Genomic DNA, 27,559 nt, shown 5'->3' with positions numbered 1-27,559 from the left:
TGTGCACTGTGTGTGTGTGGTCCTTTAGCAACTTTGTATATCTTTCTCTTTCAGAAGTAATTAAACCATCACAGCTTTGGGTGGGCTCTATCTGACTTCTTATAATCACAGATAATCTGATTATATGGTAGGTGTAATGCATAGCAATACTCGGCCCAAATGTCTCTTGAAGTGCTCTTCATTTGATCGTATCTGAAGAGATCTTCAGTGACATGGCATATTTCTTAAGTTGCTGTGAGAATTTGGGAATTAGTACTTAAAGTAGAATATTTATCTAACAGAATCTTTAAAACTTTATCTTTGAAAGTTCAGATTTATATGCTTGTTTTTAAATTTTTCTCATTTAAATACCTAATGAATGCATTATGTAATAGTAATATATCCTTGTTGTAATGCTCAATTTTATGCTACTAAGTTACATTAGTACATTTAAAGAAATGTATGATATATTAGAATTATATTATAAACTATTAGTTGCATTATTAATCTATACATTTATACTCATTGAAACACATCTATAGCCAGATTTTATTGCTAGTTTTTTGTTTTCATTGTTTTAGATTTACATAGTCTTAGACGTTATGATTAAAGAAAGTTCAAAGGGAGGAAAAGAATGTCCTGTCTCTATGAGCAAGACACTTAATATGTTCTTGCTTGAGTTCACAATTAGGATGAAACACTTTTGGCTTTATTAATTAGGAAAATAATAAAGGCTAAGGATTGGCTTTATCACATCATGCAATGTGACCCACCACGTAATCCCTAGCAGGCATGCAGAATACTCAGGGTCAACATGGTGGGCTTGTCAGTTGTAATCTAGCATAGATGTCATAGTAACCTGGCAAGATGTTATCTTTTGAGACCATCAAACACATTATATAAGTACAGGTATTTGCAAAAGGGGACAACCAGGCAGATATTCAGAAAAAGCTACTAGGAAGTAACAGAGATTAAGAAGAGATGGAGTGACTAATGAGGATGGTGGAAAATGACTTCTCTCTGTGCTAGGTAGAATGAGTAGGTGAGTTTGAGGCCAGCCTAATCTACAAAGTGAGTCCGGGACAGCCAAGGCTATACAGAGATAGCCTGTCTAGATAAACCATAAACTAACCAACAAAAACTCAAGAAGCCCTTGTCCGTATTTTTTTTGCCCTTACATTCCTTCGACTCCCTAATCTGCAATGACCAGACAGGCTTAGAGGTGGTGGCAAAGTGTCCTTTTAGACTTCAGCACTCGGCCATCACTTGTTGCCAGAATCTTGAGAAGCCATGCATCTCTGCACTAACTGCTGTCCGTCACAGAGGGAAGCTTCTCTGCTTAAGGTCAGAAAAGCATCAGTCTATGGGTACACCTGTAATCTTGGAAGGCACCTTGGATGGTCTCATAACTTAGATAAATAGTAGTAAGCAATAACATCACTTTTATGGCTCAAGACTTCCTTAGCCATTTCTGTTTGTACTTGCTTTACTTTTCTAGAGCCCCAGGGTGCAAGCATGAGATATTAGCCAGAATTTTTGAGTTTTTTTTAAATATAGAAAAATAACAGCAAGACATTTTCCACTAAGCACTAATTACATATTTTTATCTTTTAAAAAAGAAATTTAGTTTATTATAATGTTTTCAGATTGCATCCTGGTTGTTATCCTTTTGCTTGTTTCTTCCTGTTCTGATCCTGCCTCCTTTTTCAGCCCTATTCCCCTCTCTTAGGCCACAGACAGATGGGGACCTCCTCCTCTCCCATATGACCACAGCCTATCAGCTCTCATCCTGATAATCTACTACCCCTATTCTGTGTGCCAGCTGGGCCTTCCCACCAAGGGGAATTGAACAAAACAGGAGAACCAGAGTTCATGTCAAAGGCAGTACTTACTCTCCCCACAACCATGGACAATGAACTGTTCATTGGCTATATCTGAACAGGTGGTCTAGGTGTGCTGCATGCATTGTCCTTGGTTGGTGCAACAGTTTATACAGGCCCAGCTGGGTCCAGATCCATCAGACTCAATAGTCTCCTTGTGGGGCTCCATTTTAATTTTCAGCATATTGTGTCTCTTTTTCATTCGTCTCAATTTCCCCACCACGCTTGCCCCTTCAGTATTTATGAGTAACTTCTTTACCTACCCATGGATTTGCAAATTCTCTAAGTTTGCTTGCAGCTTTGATGTCTAAATTAATGGTAAGAGAACACAACTTTCATAATTTAAGTACATGTCAATTAAATGAGGATTGTCTTATGATATATAGAAACCCTAGCTATGATTTCATGTTTGATATGTTGCTGTTTGTTTGCATGTGAGCGACCACTCTTCTGTTTGGGATTCAACTTCATTCTCTTTGACACTCTTGAAACCTAGGCTGTTACCCAGCAAAGAACTGACAAGTACAGTCTGCCAGTTTTAGGTAATTGTTATCTTTACTGGGGCATTCCTGTATACCTGGTCTTATAGTATGTCAAAATGAACAAATTATTTTTATTCTTTTAAAAGATCCTCATTTTTAATATTTCTGTCTCCAGTCATCTTTTGCACTCACAGAATGACACGTGAAGGCCAATTTGTGATAAAATTAATTCATTCTACTTTCAAAACCTGGGGAAGTCCATAGTGGAAGGGCTGCATCTAGTGATGACCTACTTGATGCATTACAACGTGGTAGAGGATATTGAATTGTTACTAGAAAATCACATGGCCGTTCTTGGGCACCACATGTTACCACGGAAGTTTACATCCTGGCTTTATCTTCCTAGACTTGTTTTTAAAACTGTTTCAGAATGAACTCAGAAGGAAGGCTCAAGGCCAATTTTATTAGAGTTGAAAATAAAAGCTACAGGGTAGGCACGCTGTCAATTTCAGCAGCTGCCTAGAATAAGGAACCGAGGAAGAGGGAAAAAGAAAGCTTGCCTCTTTGAGTTAGTCAGGGAGGTCCAGTGAGCAAACACATGGCAAAAGTGTAGCGGCTTCAAAGAAAAAGAAAAACTCAAAAGTACTACAGAAAGCAAACTTAGGCTTTGGCCAGCAACTATGAGATGATTTACAGGTCTATCTGGATGAACATTTATTTATTTTTTAATAGCTTGAAATATTAGGACTCCACAGAGGACAGAGGTAGATTCCATTCCTTTGATGAGAAATAAATAGCTTTCATCTAAGAATCTACCACAGAGCCCTGATCGAGGCCACTATAACAATATACTGAGAGGAGTGTGATAAGAGATGAGCTCACCGGTGTTGCTCACGGGCTTTAATGATGATAGAAACAATCCAATGCAAGTGTGGACTCATTGTAAACTAGTCATCTCTTTAAAACAAATCCCACCTCTCAATACTGTCTCTATGGCAGTTAAATGTTTCATAAATATTAGAGAGCTAATTCAAGCCAACATAGTTATACTATGGACTAGACTGTTTTATGGACAAAGAGTAAAAAAAAATACTCTAGTTTTCCAAATGTATCGGGTCTTAGAACCACCTGAAAGCCAGCATGTATGCTTTTTTTTTTTATTTCACACAAATTTTTTAAGCCTGTGAACTAGTATGGATACAGAGTAAGACTGCAGTGTTACTGAATGCTTTCTGATGAGAAGGCACGTGCCTAACTCTCTTTAAACCTTGATTCATTCAGGTATCAGGTAAAATACATGCAAATATCATCAGCCTCCAATCATATACTCCCAAGAGTCAACTCTAGGAATGTTAAAACTAAATGCATAAATGAGTAGTAATATGTTCTCGTAATTGAAATATCTAGCAAAGGACAAACTGAAGCAGTATCTCTTGAACATAGCTCACCCCTTCTTTCACTGCGTGCATTTGAAGTTTCCCACTCTCAAGACTTCTATTTCTTTACTGTTTCTTTACAACATGATGTTAGCATTGATAACCCTAAAACTCCTACTTTATAGGTCAGCATTTTCTTCACTGTAACTGGTGAAATGGGACACCATGACCTATAGAAGAACATTTTCTCTCTCAGTACAACATGTGTAAGGGAGAATGGCTTTGTCATAATGTAGAATGTCTGCCATTCACTGTCTCTAATAGTAACGTCCTCTGTGATTCACAAAGCTGCTGGAGAGACATTTATGGCATAAGGGCCACCATTTCCACTTTTCAACCAAAAATGTTCACTCCATCTTAACATCAGCCTCATTTTTTTATAGCCATCAGCTATCGTTAATATTTAACATAACATATATAGTATTGCTTGCTCCCTGTGAAAAATAGAGTCTGGCTTAGTCTAGAGGCGTATTAAGCACCTGTGAGAATGTATGTGCTCTTTGTTATTTTCACTAAAATTACCACAAATACCTCTTATGGAAAAGGCTTTTAACCTTCTGCTACCTAAGACACAGTCCTCTTTTGCTCCCTCTTGCTTTCAGTTATTCTAAAGAAATAAACTGATGACAATTGAATACTAAAAAGTGTTCTATAGCAGGTCCTGCATGCACCACACTCGTAAACACTCAAATGATAGCCACTCAGCCTGTCTTTCAAAGCACACATTTTGTTCTGAAAATTTCATGTTTGATTTATAAACAAAAGTCTCCTTTGACTTTATCCTCCTATTTTTCACACTTTTTTGTTTCTTTATAAATAATGAAAAATAACAGCTTAGGAACATTGCCTGCAATGAAATTATCAGAAAGAGAAGCAAATGGGCAAAAATGCACTTCTCTCCCTCCTTCTAACACTAATGTCTTACTGGGTCTGAGAAAATATAACTCTTTTCTAATTGAAAGATATTTTTCCCTATCCTCAAAGTAACCGGTTGTGCCAAATCAGCAGCAACAGAAATGTGTCCCTGTCTCTACATAAAGCAATGCTTTGTAGATGGTGGGGGTAATGGATAGGTTATTTTCTTCTTCTTGAAATATGCTTGCCTGTATCATTCCATCAAGTGTCTGGTTGTATTTTGAATTTTAATTTTATATTTATTTTAATCTGCTGCTTTATTTCACTGCCAGTCTACTTTTAGTCATCTGAAGTAAAAGCAGAACACAGAGTGTTACTTGAAGCAGTGTTGACAGGAAGTTCAGCTGGGCACCTGTGAGAACTAATGACCAGGGCAGTGTTCCTTTTGGTCACACAGCAGGGGAGGCATTTCAATAGGTTTTCTTCCCCACTCTTATCTGCCAAGGGCGTCCAGTAGCTTGCACTTAATCCACACAGCTAGCTTGTTATGTCAAACAAGGCTTACACACATTTATAACACTTTGGAGACTGATTAGATAATTGTTTGGAAAATTGCATATGTGAAAAGTAGTTGAATTGAAATGTTTTCCAAGCAATTACATTTTCTTCTCAAAACTCGTTGCCCTTCACTTAAAGATGAGCAAACTTCTAAGGAAGTCCTTATTTTCCAGATTACAATGTTTAGATTTTCTTTTTGCTTGTTTCTTTGTTTTTTGTTTTTTTGTTTTGAGACAGGTTTTTGCTGCTGTCCTAGACTCTCTTTGTAGACCAAGATGGCCTCCAACTCACAGATATCCACTTGCCTCTGCCATCTCAAGTGCTGGGATTACAGGCATGCATAACCACACCTGGATGTTTAGAGATTGTGAATTGAGAGAGTGTGTCTGACACAAGTGGCAAAGAGCTAATAAATACTCAATAGATGGATGCATGAAAACTAAGTATAAGAAGAATGTTGATCATATATACATTTTAAATTTTACAGTAGAAGGAAATATTACACTTGTGTTTCTTTAAGGAAGTAAAAGAATAATTATTCTACTTGTCATCTCTTTGAATCTGAAGTATCCATCCCAGTTTATGTGTTTGAACACTTGGTCTCCGGCTGGTACTGCTCGTCAGAAAAGACCTGTATGGCTTTAGTCAGAGCTGGTGAAGGAGAATGACTGGACGCAGGCCTTTGAAGGTATATTTTCCCCAAGGTTCCCAAATACAAATAGCCAAAACATTAGGAATGTATCATTAATATAATTCCTGATTGTGTCATGGTTCTTCTTGCTATAGGCAGTTTAGTGTGTGTGTGTGTGTGTGTGTGTGTGTGTGTATTTGTAAAAAATAAAAAATGTTAAATCAATAAAAATATATATTGTACCATCAGAAAAGTTCATAGCTCTAAATTTTATATGTAATACTCTATAAATTAAAGTGATATTTAGCTTCAAAGGTTTCAACAGATAATCTTACAGAAATGAGAAAATGATGAGCAAATACTTCAGAATACAATGAGAGGACATAGATCTATAGTTTAGTTGCGAGAGTGCCTGTCTAGACTTCTCCGAGGTCTGTATTCTGTTCCCAGCACTGCATAAGTAAGATGATGGGATTCACCTGTAATCCTAGCAACTAAGGAACTGGAGGCAGGAAGGTAAGCAATTCAAGGTCATCATCATCAACTACAGAGAGAGCTCAAGGCCAGCCAAGTGATAAAAAATTGTCGAGTTGGCTCTATAAATATACTGAGCTGATGAGACAATAAAAATCCAAATGTAGGCAATTTAAAAGAAGAAGGAACATAGACAGTTACTAATAGTTTCACTAACAATCAAAAATTTATATATTTAAGCAATAATTTTCAAGTATCAAATTCGCAAATGTACTAAAAAGTGGTTGCTTTTTGAGGTTCTGTCAAATAATATAATCTCATGATATGTAAAAAACTTTAGGCTACTCTCTCCTTTGAGTTTTGTACATAAAGATATAAATTACACTTTAATTTGTTTTAAGCAAAACTACAGAGGAAGCAAGGGAAGCTCCATTGGCATTGTAGTGGATAGTTCATGGCATTGACTGTATCACTGAGATCAGTGAAGCCAATAAGCTCTGAACACCATGTCAGGAATTCAATAGTGGGAGATGCATCTGCTTCTGTTGCTACTTCTACTACTACTACTACTACTACTACTACTAATAATAATAATAATAATAATAATATTAATAATAGTGATGATGATAATAATAATAATAACAATAATAATTCTTAAATAATTTTAATAATTTTAAGATACTTATTGTTAATAATAGTATTAATGTTTTTAACATTTATTTTTCTCTGAAATAAATGATAACTTGAAATGAATGCTAATAAAGAAGGTGAACTTTTGACATAATTGATGTTATTTTTGCCTTTTGAATAGAATAAAGTAAGAGTTTTAGATCCATAGCATATTTATTTTTCTGGGTGTGAGTTACTTCACTCGGGATGACATTTTTCTAGTTCCCTCCCTTTGCCTTCAAATTTTGTGATAAATTAGATGATGAGACTCATGGCTGTAATCCTAGCAACTAGGAGCTGGAGGCAAGAAAATAAGCAATTCAAGGTTATCATCATCAACTACAGAGAGAGCTCAAGACCAGCCAACTGATGGAAAACTGCCAAGTTGCATCTTTAAGTATACCATGCTGATGAGTACATAAGTTTAAAAAAATACTAAAAACAAGACTCTAGAGTCCTATCAACACAGGAACAACATAATTCATTAAATAATTTTCCACATGCAAATATATTTTTTTTCAGAGCTGAATAATATATTCTTCTCTTAAGAGACATGTCTTTTGTCTTCCTATTCTAGTTATTATGAGTAGAGTGGTGATAAGCATGGTTGAGCAAGTGTTCTTGTGGTTGGATGGAGTATCATTTGGGTATATGCCCAAGAATGGTAGAGCATGATCTGGAAGTAGATTGTTTCCCATCTTTCCAAGGTACTTCTATACTGATTGCTATAGTGGCTGCACAAGTTTACACTCCCACTAGCAGTGCAGGCATGTTTCCCTTTGTCCAAATCCTGTCCAGCATGAGCTGCCATTTGAATTATTGATCGTAGCCATTTTGACAGGTGTAAGACAGAACTCAAAATGCATTTCCATGATGGCTAAGGATGTGGAACATTTCTTTGTTTTTCAGCCATTTTAGTTTCCTTTATTGGGAATTCTGTTTAGATTTGTATACAATTTTTAAATTGTTTAATTTGGATTTTACACACACACACACACACACACACACACACACACACACACACACACACACATCCTCTACCACATATGAAACCTTAATCCCCTACCCAGATCTAGCCAACAGACAGAACAGTCTCCACAGTAGAGAATGGGATATTACTTTCTCACGTACTCTGGTGCCTCACCTTTGACCATGTCCCCTGGAGGGGGAGACCTGGTGGCACTCAGAGGAAGGACAGCAGGTTACCAAGAAGAGACTTGATACCCTATGAGCATATACAGGGGGAGGTAATCCCCCTCAGGAACAGTCATAGGGGAAGGGAATAAGGGAAAAATGGGAGGGAGGGAAGAATGGGAGGATACAAGGGATGGGATAACCATTGAGATGCAACAAGAATAAATTAATAAAGGAGAAAAAAATGAATATCATAAAATTCTTTTCCCATTGTTTAGCTGCTGCAGCTAGGTAGAAAAGAGTGGAGGAGGCTGTATTCCGATTACATTGTATGAGAAAAGAATCTATGCTTAATAAAAGGAAGGAAATTAAAAACAAATTCAGTGTTTTGCAAATACTAAAAAACAAAATTTTGTAGTCCTTTCAATACATGAGCAACAAAAGTTGATTAAATAATTTTCCACATGATAAGTTAAGGAGGGATAGGGACTTGGTAAGGAAATCAAGGGTATCCAGGTTGAGTGTATGTTAGATGACTGTGGCTTTAGTTTTCTTTCTAATGCTGTGTTTTCTCTCCTGAAACTTTTCTTTTTTCACAGGGTGTTGCGTTCTGTCATTATTTTTACTATATGACTGAGAATATACTGAATATACTGAATCTTACTGCCTTTACCACCCCCAGTGCACAGATTACATTTATGTACTACCAAACCTAGATTTTTATTTTCTCTAGTTTAAATTTTTGCCTAAAATATACATGATTTTAATAAGAATAACTTAATATATTTACCAAGTTATGAAAATAAAATATATGTAGAGACTCTCTGAGTGTCTCATATAAGCCAGTTAGTTTTCTAATGTAGTAGAAATCATTTGTGGATCTAGAATCAAGTTTATGTTCTAGTTCTGTAATTCTCAGTTATTAATGTGAATGAACCATTTAATTTGTGGAATTGTTGGAGACCTTATCTGAAAATGATGGCCTAATGTTAACGTCTGTGTCAAAATATGACTAATTTTATTTAACAATCATGTCATATGTTCAATATATTTAGAGGCTTAACTCCTTGAATATATGTTTAACATGTTTGACTATATGTTTAAATGTCTAAATTAAGCCCCAAATATCATTTTGTCAAAACTTCAACTGAACATGATGACTCTTCTCAAGTTGTTAATACAACGCCGTTCTTATTTTGATTATTATGAAAGACAGCACCTTCCACAGTGTCTCACATTATTTTTCATTTAGTTTTGAGGAGGTGAGTTTCTTACCACAAGCATCTCAGAATACTGATAGAAAAGAATCCAGTTGCATAATAATGTGAAGGTGAGAGTAGAGCATTCAGTAAACTGTTAATAAGTATGCATTAAATACTTCAATATATAGAGATGTTTTATTCTGAAAGATTTCTGCTGCTTCTATTAGACAGCAAAGTGTGATTTTTATGACATGCCTTATCTAGGCTTATCTGAAGTATATGTTCTTTGTTTGACTTACAAAATTGTAGAAGTTGCAATTAGACTTAGAGAGTAAGAGAGGGGAGTCTTAAATGATAGGTATCTGGTAATTTAAATATGTGGGATATGCAATGTAAAAGTAAGTTTATTATCAAGTAGCCTAACAGCCCTTTTACTTAAAAGACTGGTACAAACAGAAGTATGAGGTGTGGCCTGTTGGCACATTGTTTATTATTCATGTCATCCATGCAGTATATACCTCTGCCATCTCACATGGGTCCAGCAATATTTACATTAAAACTGACCTCTGAGAAGATTACTTCATCCATGGATATCTTTAAAATGTCCACTGATGGAAACTATTTGTGAAAACCAGTCATGCTCATTACTTTCCAAATTTTCCTTTCAACAATAAATGTGATTCTTGTATATTTCCTTTTTCATCATTTTTACTGCCAGAAATAGCAATCAAACTGCCTTGCTCATGCCTAGTAAGCACACTCTCACGGATCCAAATCCCCAGCCTATTTGTAGCTTCCCTTGTGATAGTATCTTACTAAGTCACCCATGCTGTACTTGAACTCATTCCCTATCCCAGGTGGGCCTTAAACTACTAATCCTCCTGCATCAGCCTCCTAAACAGCCGGTGTGTGCCCCCAGTTCCTTTTTGTTTCCAATCCTTCTTTTTCTTCTGGCCTTCCTTCATTCCACATCTACTCGTATTTGCATTTTCCTAATTGCTGCCTCGCTTGGGTAGTTCTTACAAACTCTCAGATCTTTCTGAAATGGGGTTCTTGCCATCAGTACTATTTCCTCAGTGTCTTTGCGTGGAGCCTGTAACAAATATTCCCAACATGCATTTCAAGGTTTTATATAAGTGCAAGGCTTAGAGATGCCTCTTGAATCTAAACCTGGCATGGCTTCCTGAATAGGGCAAGCTTGCAAATCTGAATTCAGTCAACAGTGGTGTCTATTTATGTTACACTTGGAGTTGTATTAGTTCAACCTTATTACCTTAAGTAAAGATCAGATGTTTTGTGTAGTTTATTTTTTAGGTACTAGAGGGTAGATGATTCATCACAATAATAACCAAAATAAAAAGGGAAATCAATAGCTACTTTTCAACCATAGAATTTTTTTTTTAGTCCTCCCCCAGAGTTGTCTTTAAACAGAATGGTGGAGGTCAGACTGTTGCTCTTGGATTACACCTGCGCCCCACACAAACAGCCCTGAAGATTATTGTACCCTTTGGCTCACAGTGCAGAGGGTCATCAAGGCATTCCTTTATGTGTATTCTTTGGCCCTTGATTCTCTTCTAATGGACAGACATAGTTTACAGTAGTTTTGGAGCTTTTCTTCTAGTTAATCTGTCAATTTTTCTCACACAGTGCAGCTGCTGTGAAAGAAATTGGAGCTGTTACACTCCGTGCTTTGATACAGTTTGTAAAATGCAAGGTGGGAGACAGTAAACCAAACACAGCATGCTAGTAATTTCTTTAAAAGGACTGATGTGCTGGCTCTTAGAGTCCGCATCCCGGGGAGCTAGCATCTTTTTTTTTCTTTCCTCTGAAAAGATGAATATGGTTGGAAAGTATTATCCCACTCTTGTGGCTACAGTTCAGATGTCTTTGGGGTGACTTTTAAAACTCAATTCATAACATTTGGACTTTCAAGTTCATATCCATATTGTTTCTAACTTTTTAGTGGAAAATCACTTGAAGGTTAATCCTAGAATGTGTAATATGATATGTTCAAAGCAAGAATTTGAATGTACTGACTAGCATTCATTATGAGAGATCATTTAACATATATAGTACAAGAAATGGTACATAAAATTTATAAATATAATTAAATTGATCTACTCTCTATAAAAGACAGTTTATAATATGGCTAATGTGGCCCTTCCTTTGTTGACAGTCTCACAACATGAGTGAGACTGAAAATTGTCTGTGACACATGAAAATCTTTTCCCTTCAGTCATTCTCCCTGTTGTGTAATATGAGCTGCAAGCACTGCATTTTAATTCAGAGTTCTCAGAGGAATATGAGGCCATCTCCATATAAAGATATATCTTTATGTTTCTAAGTGTGTGCACCTTAATGTTACTGAGAAGCTATGTAACCCTCCATTGTAATAAAATTGGCTTTCTTTCTCTCTCACACCCTGCCCCCTTTGTCTCTTTCTCTTACTCCTTTTTCTGCATGCATCGATTCTGTGTGGGGATGCATGAGTTTGATGTTGGGAATCTTCTGGGTCACTGTGCACCTTATATATTGGGGCAGGGTCTCTTGCTTGGATTCAGAGGTCCCTGGTTCAGTAGATGATCTGTCTGGCCTATTTGCTGTGGTGCTTCCTTGACTATACTGAGATTATAAGTGACCTACCAAGCCCATGTGGCTTTTGTTTTTACTCTGTGGATGCATGGGGTGTAAACTCAAGTCCTCTCACCTATGCAGCAGGTATTTTACCCCTTAAGCCATCTTCCCAGCTTCAGTAAAGATTATTTTAAACCAAACAACACATGATTGGTATCCCTGCAGTTAGACAGCATGGAACAATCTGTCAACAATGGGTCACATATGCCAGTGTAGAAGCACACTATTATCCTCACTGCCTGGGAGTCTAAGGTGGGGAGATGAAGAGTTCAGAATGGACAGACTAACAGAAGGGGAATACTAATCCCTGAAACAAACAAACAAACAGCCCCACAGAGAGTCTTATGTGCAGTAGCTATCCCATAAAATTAGGGGTGAGCTGCAATTTTATTATAAGAAAAAAATACAGTTGAAGAAGCATCAAAGTAAAGGAGGACCTTTGCCAAGTCTCACCATGGAGCCTTAGGAGAAGCTCTCATATATCTCAGGAAAGATATTATAGAGGTTGAAAACATATTCAAACTCTGAATAGTTTTAATTCGCATTATATAATGAAATATTCATACCTAACTGTCTGCATAGCAGCAACTTTGTTGTAATTAATGAAAGAACCACAGAAAACTACCTGGACAGATTCCTGTGTATAACATCTCTCAAAAAGAGACACAAGAAAGCATTTCTGAAGATAATTTTTTATTATTATTAATTTATTCATATTACATCTCAGTTGTTAACCCATCCCTTGTATCTTCCCATTCCTCCCTCTCTCCCACTTCCCCCCCTACTCCTCTCCCCTATGTCTGTGACTGAGGGGGACCTCCTCCCCCTGTATATGCCCATAGGGTATCAAGTCTCTTCTTGGTGTCCTATTATCCTTCCTCTGAGTGCCACCAGGCGTCCCCATCCAAGGGACATGGTCAAATATGGGGCACCAGAGTTTGTGTGAAAGTCAGATCTCCTCCACTTAACGGTGGAGAATGTCCTGTCCATCGGCTAGTCTGGGTAGGGGTTCGAAGTTTACTGCCTATATTTTCCTTGGCTGGTGCCATAGTTTGAGGAGGACCCCAGGGCCCAGACCCGCCTGTAGTTTTCCAGGACCCTCTGGATCCTTGAAGGTAATTTTTGAAGACAGTTTAAGAAACCACAAAGCTAGAGCACAATGCATGCCACTAGCCCTGGAGACCTACAGGGATCTTATCACATGGACCTACCTTTGCCCCTGAAGACCATACAAAGGAACAGGATGAGGCATAGAGATAGTGATATTGCTGAGTTTGACCCCCCCCAAGTGTTTGTGTCTTCACTTTGATCGTCAACAAAACTAATGTTGTTTAAGTCATAGAATAAAGATGCAAATATGGGCTGGAGAGGTTAAGAGCATGGTCGGCTCTTCCAAAGGCCCCAAGTTCAATCCCCAGAAACCACATGGTGGCTCATCTGTAATGAGATTTGGTGCCTTCTACTGCTGGACAGGCACACATACAAGTAGGATACTGTATGCATAAAAAATAAATAGTTTTAAAAGATGCAAAGAAAGTATTTGGCAAAACTGCGTAACGTGTGTTTTAAGAAAAGAATTGCTATAACTGTCCAAAGTTTAATTTTTTATAATGAGCAAAAATAATAGTAAACTAAGGTAATCAAATCTAAAATAAAGGGGACTTTTAAGATTAAGCTAATAAATTTGGTGGTTTTTAAAGTGTGTGGTAGCAATGTCTAAATTCCTGCCACACAAGGTTATATATTTGAGGAACAATTCCTAAACCCTCACTAGGCTCTTTCTCTGTATGTTTCAGCCCTGACACCCATACATTGTATCCAAAGTAAGGGTAGGATGCTGCTAAGAAATTTTAATATCTTCCCCAACAAAAGTAGTAGAGGCATTTTGTAGTGTACGTAGGTTGGGGTCATAGAAAAGATGCTTGAGTCTTACTAGGTTCCTCTGACCTGGCATGATGAATCAGCAAGAGCAATTGAATTCCTACTGGACTGGTACCCTGCACCATGGCCTTGCACACAGTCCCAAGGACAATTCTCCCGAAGTAGAGAGAGGTTATTTTTGAAAAGGAAATTTCTCTGACATTTCCACTATGAAGATCATCCCTGTCCACAGGTTTTTAGTTTTTATTTTGATTGGGGTGCACTGATCCTGTTCGCTTTAAAAATATATTCTTACAATACTCCTAAAGTCTGGTCCCAGGAATCAAGAAGTAAGTATAACCTTCATAGGTCTATAATACTAAAGATATTTTCAAACATTTATAAGATGATTAGATAACATGATACCTTTACTCTTTTGAAGTGTGCAGTGGATTTTTCCACAAACTACATGAGATTGATATAACATAGTTCTGAAAGCAGAGACCTCTGCTCCCTGATGGTGAGATATTTTTTTTCTTTTTTTTTTCTTTTTTTTCTCGTTTATTAATTTATTCTTGTTACATCTCAATGGTTATCCCATCCCTTGTATCCTCCCATTCTTCCCTCCCTCCCATTTTCCCCTTATTCCCCTCCCCTATGACTGTTCCTGAGGGGGATTACCTCCCCCTGTATATGCTCATAGGGTATCAAGTCTCTTCTTGGTAACCTGCTGTCCTTCCTCTGAGTGCCACCAGGTCTCCCCCTCCACGGGACATGGTCAAAGGTGAGGCACCAGAGTACGTGAGAAAGTAATATCCCACTCTCTACTCTACTGTGGAGAGTGTTCTGTATATTGTCTAGATCTGGGTAGGGGTTTAAGGTTTACCGCCTGTATTGTCCTTGGCTGGTGCCTTAGTTTGAGCGGGACCCCTGAGCCCGAATCTGCCTATCATAATGTTCTACTTGTAGGTTTCTAGGACCCTCTGGATCCTTCTACTTTGCCATTCTCCCATGCTTCTCTCATCTAGAGTCCCAATAGAAACTACATATGTCCTCAAAGGAAGAAGGATTTAGGTTATTTTGGATCCAACTATAAATTATCATTGTCTAAGAATACAGATTTAGGCTGTCCTAGTTTTTCTAGTACACAACAAAAAAGGTCATAAATGAAAACACTTTTCAGGATTGTTGTTGAATACATTAAGTAGGAATTTTCAGAAAAGGAAAATTTCATTTATAGGCCTCAGATACAATCTAACATCATTCTTTACCTTTTGGTTGGTAGAAGCTAGGAATCTGTTCATACATCCCCTGTTACTTAGCTAATAGTCACAAGAAGTAGTGTCAAAAACAAAGTGCACAATGAATGCTTATTGAAAAACTAATGATGTGCTCACTTAGAGCAGCAGCATTCAAATCTCACTAAAGTAGTGATCAGTTAATCAGCATAATCAGCCCTCCCCCTGGGCTCTATCCTATGTATTGAGACAACACACACAAGGTCTGGTGTTCTGTGTAGACTCAGATTCACTCTGAGGACTAGAGTTCAGACCATCAAGCAATGTAATCCCTTTCATATAAATTCTACAAGGGGAAACTGGATTTTGATGTTCAAATCCTCCAACTGAGAATTCCATTTTCTAGTCACTGAGTAATTTTCAAGGGCAGAATAGGAGAATAAAATTTCAATTCAAGCAAGATTAGGAGTTTCTGCCACTATATTTTGAATTAGTATTATGTGCTAAGCCCTGAACAGTAAAAGTAGCATGGTCCCCATTTTTGCCTTTATTTTATTATTCTTTTTTAAAAATATGGTGTCTCTCTATGTATAGCTCTGGCTGTTCTGGGACTTGCTATGTAGACCAGGATGGCATCAACCTGAGAGAAATCTGCCTCCCTCTGCCCCTGGAATGCTGCTATTAATGGTGTGCACAACCACAACATCCAACTGGTCTTCATTTTTGGATGCAGGAGTTGAAGCTAAGATTGGCTGTTCTGGCCAATTCCTATAGAAAAAAAATGTGAGCTCAGTAGGATTTCAACAAACCTTTAGCTCTAAAAACCTTTTAGTTTTCTCATTTACTAAGCTCATTGGTATTTTAATAGCCATAATATTTTTGCCTGTAAAATATAAGACATAAAATATAATTCAAATGAAGCATCCCTTAACTAGTTCACTTAAACTACCCAGGCTCTGTAATTATTACTGGGATCCAGCTGTGGCCTCTCCCTGGGCTCTATCCTATGTATTGAGACAACACACCCAAGGTCTAGTGTATAAGATAGATAGTTTAATACACTTAGAAAAGGGACAAGAGTAAGCAGCGACCTTTTCAGATGGACACTTTTGGAGAGAGAGTGAACAAAGATGAGACACTTTGTCTAGAACTGCATGCTGAAAAAGGATTCATACCACTTCCCAGAGTCTATGAACAGAACATTTCCTGGGACATTTTATCCTGGCAGGTGATTGGGAAGCCCTTTTGGAATAACGCTTATGGGAGAGGGCAATGATATGTTTTGTTTGTTAGCAGAAACTTAAGTTCTATCTAAGACAACAGATATAATTTTTGATCTACTCTTTTGACTAAAAACTTTGTGTAATGGAGCAGAAATTAAAAGAATTAAGGAAAGAAAACTAAGTTTACAAAAATAGCCATGTGTTTCCAGGAGAAAATAGCATCCCCTTATTTTTCATCAAAGCCATTGTTTTTGCTCCTAACCCCAGTTTTTTTGTATAGTATTTCATATCCCAAGTAGGGGCTTATTGTAATATTGCTCCCTTCAATTATGTTATTTGTTTTAAATTATATGTTACCATAGAGCGGGAGGTGGTGCCCAAGGCTCTGATTGTACAGGAGGGGGAGTCCATCCTCAATGACCTTCAAGATCACTCATTTCTAAGTAGCCACCTGATAACAATGATATAGGAAAATTTCATGTGTATGTACCTTTAAAGTGCTCATTTTCCTTTTAAAAATGGTAAAGAAATCCCCCACAGAGTAAGAAATATTTACATTCTTTGTGGGCTTATGCAAGGATTTCTAAATTGATGGCTATTTGCTTCAAAATTAGGCAGGAAATCAATCCTGGAAATTATTGTGTATGTAGCTCAATTCAGAAAGTTGTAAAATATTATTTCTTTATCCCATTTTATGCTGTTTAGTTGCTATTTCATTTTTCAGGATAATAACAAAATAGTCAACAATACTGGAAATGCATACTGATCTTGAAGATTTGTTTTAGAATTGTTTCATAGTCCACATAACATGTAAATTTTACAGCAGTAAATCTCCTTAGGGAAGAAAACCAGGACATGACTCATAATATACATGTATTTCAGATGGTTTTCTTCCAAAATATTTCACTATGTAATTAGCTCTTCTGTTTTTAAGCAAAAAACGTCATGGCAATCTCTTTAAAGCCCATAAATAATGATGATAAAATATGTAGCTGGTAGATGGTAGTATTTTAAATAGTAAGATTCTTTCAAGACTAAGAGAAGCATTGAGAAAGATTTCCCATGAAAACTTCATTCACTGACAGAGATAGAAGCTGAGATAAGAGATCCAATAATGACCCACAATCAAAATGCATTTATTGCTTTTATAGAGTTGCAAAGAGGGAGGGAGGGACCAATGATCATAGAGTATAGTGAAAGTACTAGATAGAATATAAAGCCTTAACTCTCTAATAACTTTGATTGCCTGTACCTTAGCCAACATTAAGAGAGCCCTGTGGATCCTTCTATTTCCCTATTCTCCCTTGCGTCTCTCACCTAAAGCCCCAATAGGAAGTCTTTCCCTCTCTCCAACTTTCCTGTTAAGTAAAGACTTTCATGGGACATGATCTTTGGGATAGTGTACAGATATAAGTAAGTATATGCCATTTGACTCTTTCTGCTTCTGGGATAACTCACTCATTATGAGCATTTGTAGTTCAATCCATTTGTCCACAAATTTCAGGAATTCCTTGTTTTTAATAGCTGAGTAGTATTCCATAGTGTAAATGTACCACAGTTTGTCTATCCATTCTTCTACTGAGGGACACTTAGGCTGTTTCCAAGTTCTGGCTATTATGAATAAGGCTCCTATGAACATGGTTGAGCAAATGTTCTTGTTGGGTGCTGGGGCATCTTCTGGGTATATTCCAAGGAGTAGAGTAGCTGGGTCTTGAGGAAGCCTTATTCCCAGTGTTCTTGGACAGATATATTTCCAAAGTGGTTGTACTAGTTTGCATTCCCACCAGCAATGAAGGAGTGTTCCTATCTCTTTACATCTCACCAGCATGTGATGGTAGATCTGGGCCTAGGGGTGCTGCTCAAACTATGGCACCAGCCAAGGACAATACGTGCAGTAAACTTTGAACTCTTACTGAGATCTAGCCAATGGACAAGACATTCTCCACAGTTGAGTGGAGGGTGGGTACTGACTTTCACACAAACTCTGGTATCCCATATTTGAGCATGTACACTAGATGGGGAGGCCTGGTGCCATGCAGAGGAAGTATAGCAGGCTACCAAGAAGAGACTTGGTACCCTATGAGCATATACAGGGGGAGGAGGTCCCCCTCAGTCACAGTCATAGGGGAGGGGAGTAAGGTGAAAATGGGAGAGAGGGAAGAATGGGAGGATACAAAGGATGAGATAACAATTGAGATGTAATATGAATAAATTAATTTAAAAAAAGATAGCCCTGTGTCCCTACCTTAGGGCTATTATTTGCTAGAAATCTAACAGCTAAACAGAGGTATTAGATAGGTTATAGACTTAATGCAAATTGCCCTAGACTTGTCAGGGAGGCAAATTACAGAGGTATGTGGCTAAGAGATTTTGTATTTCTACAGTGGTAGGTATAATAGTTAGGTATATAGATGCATATATGGATAGATGAAGTCTGAGTTTCACTTCTCTTGCTATGATAAAATACCCTGAGTAAATAAACAACTCATGAGAAATGATTTACTTTAGTTCACAGTCCCAGTGACAATCCATCATTGTGTGGAAGTCAGAGCATAGCATGAGCTTGAAACAACTGGTCACTTTGCATCTATAGTCAGGAGGCAGGGAGGAATAGAATAATGCAAAAATGATGGTGTGCAGCTTAGTCACTGATCTTTTATATAGTTTGAAATATTCTGCCTAGGGGATGGTTCCACCAGTGGTGGGCAAGACTTAAGATATCAGTTAATGTAATTAAGATGGTCCCCTAAAGAAGTGTCTACAAGCCAACATGATCTGGACTCCCCTTCCCTTGAGACTCTCTTCCTAAGTGAATCTAGATTTTTGTCAAGTTGAAAAAAACTAACCATTACAGATCGATAGGTGATTGAATCATGTCTTACTTTTCTAGTGCCATGAAGGTACATTATCAAGGAAACTTTGTAATAAGGCATCTAACTTTGGGGCTCATGGTCCATAGGCGTAGAGTTTATCAACATCATAGTAGATGACATGGACGCAGGCATGGCAGACACTAGGACAATAGCTGTAAACTTATATGTTGAAATAACAATGATGAAAAAGAGAGACATCTAGGGATATTCTGAGCTTCTGTACCCTCAAAGCCCTTTCCCAGTGACATATCTCTTCCACCAAGGTGCCACTTCTTTATCCTTCCCAAACAGGTTTACCAATTGTGAGCTAATCATTCAAATAAATGAATCTATGTGGCCATTCTCTTTAAACTACTAGAGATGAGGGGAGGGTTCTGGAGGGAAATGAAAGAGAAAGAGAGGGAGAGAGAGAGAGAGAGAGAGAGAGAGAGAGAGAGAGAGAGAGAGAGAGAGAGAAGGAGGGAGAGAGAATCATAACCCTCTATCTTATAAGTAGCCTGGGTTGTTTAAAGGAACCTCCTTGGCCAAAAATTCAACCAAATGCAGCCTGGTCCTACCACTGGACGCTGTGCTGCCTACAAAAGATGGCCAGTTCAGATCCTATATACTTGATTACTAGGACTCTTCACTAAGGTCAGCCACATAGATTCTAGGAATTTCCACTGCACTAGATTTCTATACTACTCCCCAAATGCCCCCCATTCCAGCTGTTTCTCCCTGCACACTCTCCTTCCACTTGCTCCTACTTAATCCCCACAGCTCCTGTCTCTGTCTACTCTCAATCCACCCACAAAATCTATTCTATTTCACCTTCAGAGGGAGACCTATATTTCCCTCCTATAACACTCCTCTTTACCTAGCCTTTTCAGATCTATGGATTATAGTTTTATTATCATTTACATAATAGCTAATGTCTCTCTCTCCCCCTCCCTTTGTGTGTGTATGCATGTGTGTGTGTGTGTGTGTGTGTGTGTGTGTGTGTGTGTGTTTTAGTTAGTTTGGATAAGGATTTTTATATCTTGTTGATTTTATCAAAGAAATAATTTTTTTGTTTCATTGAGTCTTTGTATTGTTCTATTTGTTTCTATTTTTACTGATTTCAATCCTCAGGTTGAATATTTCCTGCCATCTAATCCCCTTGGGTGTTTTGTTCAGGAGCTTTTATATGTGCTGTTAGGTTTCTAGTATGAGGTTACTCCAATATTATTTTTGAATGTATCCATGTACTGTTATAAACATTCCTCTTAACATGGCTTTAATTGTGTCACATAAGCTTGAATATGTTGTATATTTATTTTCACTGAATTTTAGAAAGTTTTAAATTTCTTTATTTCTGTCTTGAACCTTTTTCTTTCAATAAAGGGCTGATCAGTTTTCATAAGTTTGTAAGATTTTTGTCATTTCTGTTGTTGTTGATATCCAATGTAGAATAGGATGCAGGGAGTTATTTCAATTTTATTGATTATATGGAGACTTACTTTGGGTTTGAGTATATTATCAGTTTTGGTGAAAGTTCCATGAGAGGCAGTGAAGGTATATTGTTTTGTAAGTACTTGTTCATTTGGTTTGTAAAGTCAGTTAGCTCTGACATTTTTCTCTTTAAGTTTTGTCTGGATGACCTGTCTATTGGTAAACGTTGGATACTGAAGTCTCACAAACACTGTGTGAGGGTCAATATGTGATTTAAGCTTCAATAGTGTCTTTTATAAAAGTGGCTACCCTTGGTTTGGGAGTATAGATATTAAAATTGAAATGTCATCTTACTGCATTTTTCCTTTCATGCTCTTGTGTCTTTCACCATCACTTTTGATTAACTTTTAGTTTAAAATCTATTTTGTTAGATATTAAAATAGTTACACTTACTTGCATCCATTTGCTTGGAATACCTTTTTCCAACCTTTTACTCCGACTTAATGTCAATATTTGGTGCTGTAATGTGTTTCTCCTATGCAACAGAAGGATGGATCCTGTTTTTCCATCCATTCTGCATCTCTGTATTGGTGAATTGATATCATAGACATTGAGAGATTTCAGTGACCAATGATTGTCATAATTTGTTGGTGGTGGTGGTGGTCGTAATCGTGTGTGTGTGTGTGTGTGTGTGTGTGTGTGTGTGTGTGTGTGTGCATGTATAGCTAACCTCTTTAAGCTGGAGTTAATTTTACCACCTATTGTATGCTTGGATTTGTAGATAGATATGTTTAAATTTGACTTCATCATGGAATACCTTATTTTCTCTACCTATCATGATTGGAACTTTTTCTGGGTATAGTGGTCTGTGCTGGAATCTGTGATCTCTTAGAGTCTATAACACATCTTTCTAGGCCCTTTGGCTTTTAATGTTTCCATCAAAATTTCAGGTGTAATTCTAATAGATCTGCCTTTATGTATTACTTGTTTTTTCCCTTGAAGCTTTTAATATTCTTTCTTTTTTATGTTTAGTATTTTGATTACCATGTGATGAGGGGAATTTCTTCTTCGATCCAATCTCTGGTGTTCTGTATGCTTCTTGTACCTTTATATGCATCTCCTTCTTTATGTTAGGAAAAATTTCTTCTATGATTTTGCTGAAAACATTTTCTGGGCCTTTCAACTGGATCTTTCTCCTTCCTCTATTCCTATTATCCTTAGGTTTGTTCATTTCATAGCATCCCAGGTTTCCTGGGTGTTTTGTCTGTCATGATTTTTTTGTTGTTGTTTTAAATTTAACATTTTTTGATAACTTATCCTATTTCTTCTACTGTGCTTTTAATGCCTGAGATATTTTTCTCCCATCTCTTAGATTTTGCTGGTTAAGCTTGCCTCTGCAGTTTTTGTTTGCATACCTAAATTTTCATCTCCAGAATTCCCTGCTTGTGTTTTCAATGTTATTTATATTTCCATTTTCAGGTATTGAACAGTTTTATTCATTTTCTCCAATTGTTTGTGGCTTTTTTAGCTTTCTTTGAAAAATGTATTCATTTCCTCTAATTGTTTGTTCTTTTCTAAATTTCTTTAATAGACTTATTAATTTCTTCCTTGAGGACCTCTATGGTCTTTTACTTGTGTTTCAGCTGTGTTGGAATTTTGAGAACTTGCTGTGGTAGCATAGAAGTCTTGCAGAGACATATTTCACTGTCTGTTGTTTATTTTGTTCTTATGCTGGCAAACCCAGGCATCTGGGTTTGGGGTTATTATAGGTCTAAATATTGATTTTTCAGAGTTGTCTTTGTTGGGCAGGTGTTTTGTTCCTTGGCCATTTCTTCTCTAGATTTGCACTGAGTGTGTTGGCTGTATCGCCTTGTTTACTGGCCTGCTCAGCTGTTGTGCTCTTGTGGAATTCCTGCTATTGTTGGAGAATCGAGCAAGGGGAGGCCAGGGTGAGATTGTGTGATGCACTGATGACCCTGAGCATTGGGTCTGAGAGAACAGTGAGAGTGGAGAACTTTGCCAGAGCCTATTTGGTCTCCTGGCAGGCCTGACCTGTGATTGAGCAGGGAGTGTTTGCCCACATAATAGGCTGGGACATAGCCATGAGGTTGGTCAAGGTAAAGATACTCTGTAGAATCCACAGGGGTATGACAGGTGAAAGAGGAGCCTTCAGCTGCTATTCTGTTGCAGTGCTTGGAATGACCCTGAGGATTGGGTCTCTGGAAGCAGAGAAAGTTGAAAAGGTCTCTGGGCAGCCTATCTGGACTTCTTGAACTTCCTATGTTTTATTCATCACTTATTCTGGAGCCACAGATGGGTGGCAACTGATAAGGAACACATATTCAAATTATCCCAAGTACCATGTTCAAACACTCTAGCAAGATCATCTAGTTTTTATAGTAAATGAACAAAGAAATACTTTTTAAAAAGCATTTTAACAATCCGTTGATTGATGGCCCAGAGAGATGGCTGCATGGGTAAAAACACTTACCTCAGAAACCTGATGACCTGACTTTCATCACTGCAACCCTCAGAAAAAGCAAATGCAGAAGCATAGATCTGTAATCACCCTTAAAGTGAGATAGAACATGAATCCTGCTAAACTTTCCTGAAGCTTATGGATCAGTTCCCAGGAATAAATAGTCTGCTTCAAAACAAGGTGGGGGGACAGAACCAAATTCTAAAAAGGTTGTGTTATGACATTTACATGTAATCCAAGACTTGTGTACACACAGACTCAACTAAAAGTAATAAATACAGAAATAAATTAATGAGTTTATATAAACAAGCATGTTACAAGAAAGAAAGTTCTGCAGTAGTCTGTAGAACTGTATGATGGCATTCTTTGTTCCTAAAGATATATTTTTTTTTATATTATATGTATGGGTGTTTGCCTGAATATGTATTTGTATACATCGGGCATGTCTGGTACCCTTGGAGGCCAGAAGAGGGTGGCATATATTCTAGAACTTATGTTGCACTTGTCATCCTCCACTTGATTACTGGAAACCAAACCCAAATCTTCTACAAGAGCAGCAAATACTTTTACCCCTGACTTGTCTCTCGGGGCCCTAGTGTTATTCTTAGCCTTTCATCTAGGGGTAGTTAATGTTCTATTTGTGCTTTGTAAACTGATTCACTTCATAGTCAGTATGGATGTGAAGTCAAACCCAGGTGGATACTGAATAGTTATTAAGATGGTAAAAGATAGTTCAACATAGTTTGGTTTTTAACCAGCAGAGCAACATTCCAAATGTCTGCGATCAGAAGCTTTTAGTAGAAAACCAACCCTGTAGAATACTTCACACAGGTGTGGGTTTTTTTTTCCTGAAATATTGGTTCACACCCCTTAGATTTCAGAAACTACATAGAAGCTCACTCACTTAAAGATGTGTTTAGAACACACCACAATGGTGTGTTGACATTTGAGGAAATAATAAAAGCACTTATAAGAACTAGAAAGAATCCTTCTTTCTTCTTCCTGAAACAGTAATGAAACCTGGATCACATTCCTTTAAAGTGTCTCATTCAACACTTACATTTCAGAGGATACCATGATCTCTATTATATGTAAATCATTTATGGTTGTAAATTTTTTTTCTTCTTAGAAATGCTAAATGGAGATCTCCTCAGGTATGCAGACTGTTCTTTCACTCCCACACCCCAGAATGCTATGCACTACATGCAGCTGGGTGGTCTGTGTATGCAGCCATCACCAGGAATGAGGCCCTGTGCAGCTAATATAGATCAAAGCTGAGCAGAACAAAAGCTCAAAGGATCAAGCGGAGGAACTGGCTTTGTCTGAGGAGTGCTATTTCAGTTCCCAAAAATCTCTTCACTTACATCTCTATACTATAGGTTTACTAAAGATTGTTAAAAGTGTCCTTTACTGTGTAGCAGCCATAGTTCTCAGGATTTCCCAAATATTTCTTCCTGGAATCCTTACAGTGACCCTATCAATTTGTCCAGAAGAATTAAAGATATTTTCCCTCTACTCATCACCCAACAGCCACTTTTTGTGAGAAGAATGCATGGGTTCCCAACACGCCAGTTTACATTCAGTACCTCAATACCTATTAAACTGGGCTTAAGGTCAGATCCTGGAAGTTCGGGGTTTATTGAAACTAGGATGTCAACCTGCTTCAGATGTCAATCACAGATCAAAACCCCTGAGACTTCTGATTTACCAGCTAAAGATCACAAGTTCCCACAATACTCTCCTAGGATTCAATTATTTGATAGACGGGTCCACAGAATTCAGGAAATCCATCTACTTATGTTAACTTATTGATTATAAAGTATGCTACAAAAAGAACCTACGAACAGCTACACGGAACAGGCATTGGACAAGTGTAGGGGATAGGAGGGGAGCCTCCTTGCCTCTTCTGAATAACCATCCTCCAGGCACCACTCCTGCACAGCAGGGTAAACTCTCTGAAAGGCTGTCTCTTCCCTGAGGTTTAGTTATGCAGACAAGTATGATTAAACCTTTGCCAATTGATCAACTCAACCCTTAGCCCTTCTCCTTTCCAGAGGTCAATGGGCAATCGTATCTCCTGGATGTTTTCTCTGGCAGCAGGTCCACATTTTGAGGCTATCAGGATTCCCCCAGTCTTCAGTCATCTCACTAGTACATAAATGTCTCTTACTACTTTGGAAAGCCCAAACTTTTTAGGAGCCATATGGGAAGAAGATCAAGTATATATTTGTTACTAAAAAAAAATCATGCTATCTCAGAAGAGAATAGGGTCAGTGTTATCTCTAAGAAACAATAAACTAAGACAAAACAAGTAATTTGCTGACAGTTACTTAACCAAAAATATGGGTGCTTTGAAATCTAGATTGTATAATCAGCCACTCACCCCATGATGTAATTGTTTGAGTATAGGAAATTCTGCTCGTGGAAGTATCTGGACTCTGCTACTACACATGCTGTTTGTTTATCTTCCATTTGCTGTGCACAAATGTGGGTGCAATATTCTTCCCCTACATCAACAAAACAGCTGTCAAATAAATGACAAACACATATAGGAAATATTAAATTTTAAATGCCCAATATATTTTATTTCACATCACATGACATGACATGTTAAACAGCTGTGAAATGTTATAAATTGGCATATAGGATGACTCAGAAACAGAATGACAGGTTTTGATTCTAACTGTGCCAAGTTTTTGTTGATAGTGGTGAAACCTGGAAATTTTCATTTTCTGGTATTACATATTGCCAACACACTGTTATTTCCCATACGGGTTCCCAATTGGAAAAACAAAATTGTGTTTAGCTAAACCTGATAATTTCCTTCAATGGAAATTCAAGAAGCGTTAAAACCCACATATCCCAATTATATAGTCAAAATTTCTTTAACTTTGCTGAAGAGTCACCTCTAGCTGAAGATTGTTAGTTTAGAGGAGTACAAACTTTGTCTCTTTATTATTGTAAAAAAAATAAAAATTCATTGATGCATCTCTACAGCTTTAAAACCTAAATGTGCTGATAATAGTAACTTAGTACTGGAGAGAGAAATCAGCGGTTAAGAGAATGTGACTTATGATCCACATTGCCAAATATAGCACCATGAATATTGAAGAATGATACTTACTCTTATATCCTGAGTTGTATTCTACTTTGGAGAGTGTCAAGTCTGGTCTCTCACAGAGCCTAAAAGAAATCATGTATTCATATAGCATTTTAAGATTTTACTAATAATCTCTCCAAATAAAAATTTTATTGCCTGGCAGTAGTGGCACATGCCTTTAATCACTCCAGAGGCAAAGGCAGACAGATCTCTGAGTTCAAGGCCAATCTTTTCTATAAAGAGAATCAATGCCAGCCAGGGCTATACAGAAAAACCCTGTTTCAGCAAACTATATATTGCTGACAATAACTTAACCAGAAAATGGATGCTTTGGAAATCTAGATTGTATTATCAACTACTCACCCCATGACGTAATTGAATATAGGAATATATATATATACTCAATATAGGAATATATATAATATATACTCAATATAGGAATATATATGTTTATACATATATAGAATCATATATAATATATACTCAATATAGGAATATATATACATATATGTTGATATATATGTATATATGTGTGTGTATGTATTATATATATTTGATAGCTGTAGAATGATTTTCTGCTCAAGTACAAAGGAGCCATTGCTATGGCACTAGGAATTTGCCAGAGAAAAACATTTATCATGTATTCTACTAGTATGCCATCAACTGTAAGTTCACAGTTGCCTCCCCAATCAGCACCACTTCTTTATCCAGATGTAGATATTTTTGAGATGTCTAGAGGTCATTGCCCACACTAATGATGGCACTCCTCTCTCTCTCTCTCTCTCTCTCTCTCTCTCTCTCTCTCTCTCTCTCTCTCTCTCCCTCTCTCTCTCCCTCCCTCCCTCCCTCCCTCCCTCCCTTTCTCTCTTATACACACACACACACACACACACACAGACACAGACACAAACACACAAATACAACATATTTTTTGGAATATGTAAAGGTTCACCTGTTGATATACTCCTTTAATCTAGGCACCTGGGACGTGGAACAGGAGGATGGCCAGTTAAAAAACAGACTAGGACAACTGTATAACTCTGTGTGTGTGTGTGTGTGTGTGTGTGTGTGTGTGTGTGTGTGTGTGTTTGTGTGTACACAAGTTTATATGATACTTAAGAAAATTGTATACAAGAGTGTCCATCCAGGAATTGAGCTGACTTCTGCTAATTTGGGCTGACTTTTGCAAAGACGTTTTTTAATGCTTTTAAATTCAATGTTTTCTTTAGTTTCCACAGCAACAAACTTTTTATTTGCAAATTCTCTCAATTACAAAAGACAGACTGAAGAAGCCTAACTTCTGTCTTATTTTCTCTATTTTGGGGAGATCAGAAAATAACAATGTTCTAAGAATTTGAGGTGTGACAGTTCTCTAGTGAATAACAGCCTCAAGTAAAGCCCATATCTTGTGCCCATTACCTTTTCTTTCCCATAAAGCAATA

At 37.4% G+C, this 27,559-nt stretch overlaps 1 protein-coding gene across 6 annotated transcripts in view; it reads left to right on the top strand.

The window, feature by feature from the left end:
• Positions 1 to 27,559, top strand: part of LOC311588645 (contactin-4) — a 980,815-nt gene that overhangs the window by 195,761 nt on the left and 757,495 nt on the right. The window contains exon 1 of one of the 6 annotated variants that reach the window (XM_084766526.1): positions 5,782 to 5,878. The exons of the other annotated variants lie outside the window; for them this stretch is intronic. The gene's annotated coding sequence lies outside the window, so the exon portion shown is untranslated. Of the gene's footprint in view, positions 1 to 5,781; positions 5,879 to 27,559 lie in introns of those variants that run through there. 6 annotated transcript variants of the gene reach the window in all.

The sequence above is a fragment of the Acomys minous genome, assembly GCF_964271855.1.
Source record: "Acomys minous genome assembly, chromosome: 17".
In the NCBI taxonomy this organism is placed as follows: Eukaryota; Metazoa; Chordata; class Mammalia; order Rodentia; family Muridae; genus Acomys; species Acomys minous.
Note: the sequence above shows the minus strand (reverse complement) of the source record. Positions and strands in the feature narration are given on the sequence as shown.